Raw genomic sequence first — 4,035 nt, forward strand, 5'->3', positions numbered from 1 at the left:
TAACTTAACCTTCTTTTTGAAAGCCAGGAGGGTTTGAGCACGTGCTGATGTAGATCCTTGCACCTCTGGATTTAAAAAACCAGTCTTTGGGATAGATCAAGGAACCTGGTGGTATGGTGGGTTCACATGTCGGGCTGCTAAGTGAAAGGATAGCAGTTTGACCTCATCAGCAACTTGATGACAGAGAGATGAAATAGCCTATTCCCATAAAGACTTACAGCCTCAGAACCCAAAGGGAGAATTCTGTTCTGTCCAATGAGGTCACTATGAATTTGAATTGACTCCATTACAGTGGGTTAGTATGTATAGCACCTCAATGTGAATAAAATAAAAATTCTTACAACTGGACTATTACGCAACATCATGATAAATGGAGAAAAGATTGAAGTTGTCAGGAATTTTGTTTTCCTATCCCTATTTGCAGATGATAATGATTCTATACAAGAAAAACCCCAAAGACGTCAATAAGAAAATTGTTACAACTAATTGAATGTTTGGTGAGGTAATCGATTTCCATAAAAAAATCAACTGCATTTCCTCATAGTAAAGGATAGAGCTCCAAAAAAAAGTAAATGAAGAAAGCATTGTTTTTTACAGTATCTACCCAAAATATTAAAAAACAAACAACTCCCTGGCATCCAGTTGATTCTCACTCTTATGACTCTATAAGGCAGGGTAGAACTGCCTCTGTGAGTTTCTGTTTACTGTTTATGGGACTAGAAAGGCCTGTCTGTCTCCTGAGGATCAACTGGCGCTTTCAAACTGTGGATCTTGGTAGATCACAGGCCAGTGTGTAACATTACACCCCAGGGTTTAGGAATTAACAAAACCAGACACAAGAACGCTTATACAAAGAAAACTACAAAACACTACTATAAGACACCAAAAGAGACCTACATATGTGGAAGCAGATACCATGTTTCTGAGTAGGAAGACGTGCTGTTAGGTGCTATCAAGTCACTTCTGACTCCTAGGGACTACATGTCCAGCAGACAGAACTTTCCTCCTTCATGTACCATATTGTCACAAAGGCTTCTACGTTTGAACCCATTGTTGCAGCCGCTGTGCCCATCTATCCCAAAGAAGATGGCATTGTGAAGATGTCATTACTGCCCAAAGCAATCTATAAATGTGCATAATGCAATCCTGATCCAGGTCCTCGCATCATCCTTCAAAGAGAAAAATCATCACTACCTTTAGATAAAAAGAAACACAGGGTTAACAAAGGACTGCTTCAGAGGAACAAGGATGATGATTTGATATGTAGCCTCACCTAATTCACAATAAAAGGACCCTCGTGTACAGCACAGTCATTGAGGGGTGGCTGCGTCGGAGTCGACTGGATGGCAATGGAGTTTTCCTTTTCCCCGGTCATGTATGGTGCCTTGCATTGGGCTGCTAATGCAGGGTCTGCAATTCAAACCAGCAACCACTTTGCTGGAGAAAGATGAGGTTTTATATTTCTGTAAAAAGTTAGTTTCAGAAACCTACAGAGCATTTCTACTCTGTCCTATTGGATCACAACAAATTGGGATCAACTTGATAGTTGTGAGTTTTGAGTTTAAGTCACAATAAAAACGTTTTTACAAAGAATTTTGTTTTACTTGGATTCCAAATCAATGGCCATGGCATCAGCTGTCACGAAATTTAGTGACACATTGCACTGGGCAAATCTGTTACAAAATACCTCTTTAGAATGTTAAAGGAAAAAGAGGTCAATTTGAGGAAAAGGGAAGGCCTAATCCAAGCCATCAAATATTTTTTTAATACTTTTACTGGGGGCTCTTACATCTCTTATCACAATCCATACCTCAAGTACATTTGCACATATGCCACCATCATCATTTTCAAAACATTCTCTTCCCACTTGAGCCCCTGATATCAGCGTCCCATTTCTTCCCCTCCCTCCCTTGCCCACCTTCCCTCATGAACCCTTGATAGATTATAGATTATTATTTCCATAATTTACATCATCCTCCGTTGCCCCCCTCACCCACTTTTCTGTTATTCGTCCCCCTGAGAGGAGGTTTTAGATTGATCATTGTGATCGGTTTCCTCTTTCTGCCCCACCATCCCGTAACCCTTCTGCTATCTCTACTCTCATTGTTGGTTCTGAGGGGTTTATCTATCCTGGATTCCCTGTTTCTGGCTCTTTTCTGTAGCAGTGTGCATGCTCTGATCTAATCTGATTTGTAAGGTAGAATTGAGGTCTTGATAGTGGGGGGAAGGAAGCACCAAAGAACTGGAGGAAAGTTGTGTGTTTCCTTGGTGTTATACTGCACCCTGACTGGCTCATCTCCTCCCTGTGACCACTCTGTGAGGGGATGTCCAATTGTCTACAGATGGGCACTGGGCCTCCACTCCATGACATCATTCACATTGGGTATGGTTTTCTTCTGGGTCTTAGATGCCTGGTACCTGATCCCATCGACACCTCATGACCACACAAGTTGGTGTGCTTCTTCCACGTGGGCTTTGTTTCTTCTGACCTAGATGGCTGCTTGTTTATCTTCAAGACTTTAAGACCTCAGACACTATATCTTTCGATAGCCGGGCACATCAGCTTTCTTCACCACATTTGTTTATGCACCCATTTTGTCTTCAGGGATTGTGTCAGGGAGATGAGCATCATAGAAGGCCAGATTGTTAGAACAAAGTGTTCTTGTGTTAAGGGAGTATTTGAGTTGGGGGCCCAATGTCCATCTGCAACCTTAATTCTTAACATATAAATGTGAGTACATAGTTACAGTCCTCTCTCATTATATACATATTTATATATGTACCTGCCTGTATTTAGGCCTCTATAAATGTTTTTTGCCTCCTGCTCCTTTCTTCTATTCCCTTTTTACTTTCCTCTTGTCACACCATCACATTCCTCCTTCATTTGGCTTTAGTAATTCCTCGCTGCTACATTGCCCTTGATTAAGCCCCATTAGGCATCCTATGACCTTCCTTACATTGATTTTAGTTCACTTGTTGTTCCCTTGTCCCTGTGTTTGTTCCTCCCCACCCATCCCACCCTTCCTTTCTCCCACTTCCCCTTCTCCTGTATTCCCCTGGAACCATTAGTCCCATTCTTTTCATCTCAGAATTATTTAATCCCACCTATTTTGTCTAGATAGACATGCAGATACATTAATAAGTGCAAAAACCAGGCAAAGCCAAATAAAACAACAAAGGAAGTAAAAAACAATTAAACAACAAAACCAAAATAACACTAACAAAAAGAAAGCCATTGACAAAAATGGAAAAGCCTATAAACAATTCAAGATCTGTTGGCCTTTATGAATGTTTTCCAGTTGAGTCTGATGGGGTGTCATTCTGTCTCCAAAGTCTATTTTGGTATTCCCTGGGGGTTTCATCACTCTTATCCCCATGATGTTCTGCTGCATGCCCTCAGTGCCTTGCCACAGCATGATAAGGCCAGACCTGCATTTTTCCCACCCTGTGTCTCCAGTGCTGTCCCCCACAACACTATAGTTCAGTGACAGACACCATGTCCTGTGATGGGGCCAGCCCTACGGTCCTCCCTGTAGAGAGGAGCATCATCCTTGGAGTTTGGTGGGCCATGATGTCTTCTCCTCCCCCTCCTGTGTGCTTCTAATCCTACAGGCACCTCTCCCTAAGCTGTAGCCCCAGTGCTGTTCTCTGAAGTGCATTCTTCTGAGGGAGGAGTGGGTGGGTGTCCACATAGTTGGGATTGGGGCTGGCCCTGCAGATCTCTCCATGGGTTCCCTGATACATGCTGGTATGTTGTATGGATGTCTTGGCACATCGGGTTGAAACCTAGCCTCTCTCTCCCTCTCCTGTGGAGATATAAACAATACCCTCCCCTTGGGTGGGTTAGTGCCCTGCTTCCCCCCCCCAATCCATGTCTTTCCCCCCCCTCTTATTTAGTTGGCTGCGGCTGTATCCCTGGATTGGGTTTGGCCCCTGCCATAGTTGCTGGATCTCACCCAAGGGATGTATGTACATAGTAGCTTTCCCCCAATGCCCTGTTTATTTTTAAGCTTACCTCAGTGGACTTATGTTGTA

Source organism: Tenrec ecaudatus, chromosome 2, assembly GCF_050624435.1.
Source record: "Tenrec ecaudatus isolate mTenEca1 chromosome 2, mTenEca1.hap1, whole genome shotgun sequence".
Taxonomy (NCBI): domain Eukaryota; kingdom Metazoa; phylum Chordata; class Mammalia; order Afrosoricida; family Tenrecidae; genus Tenrec; species Tenrec ecaudatus.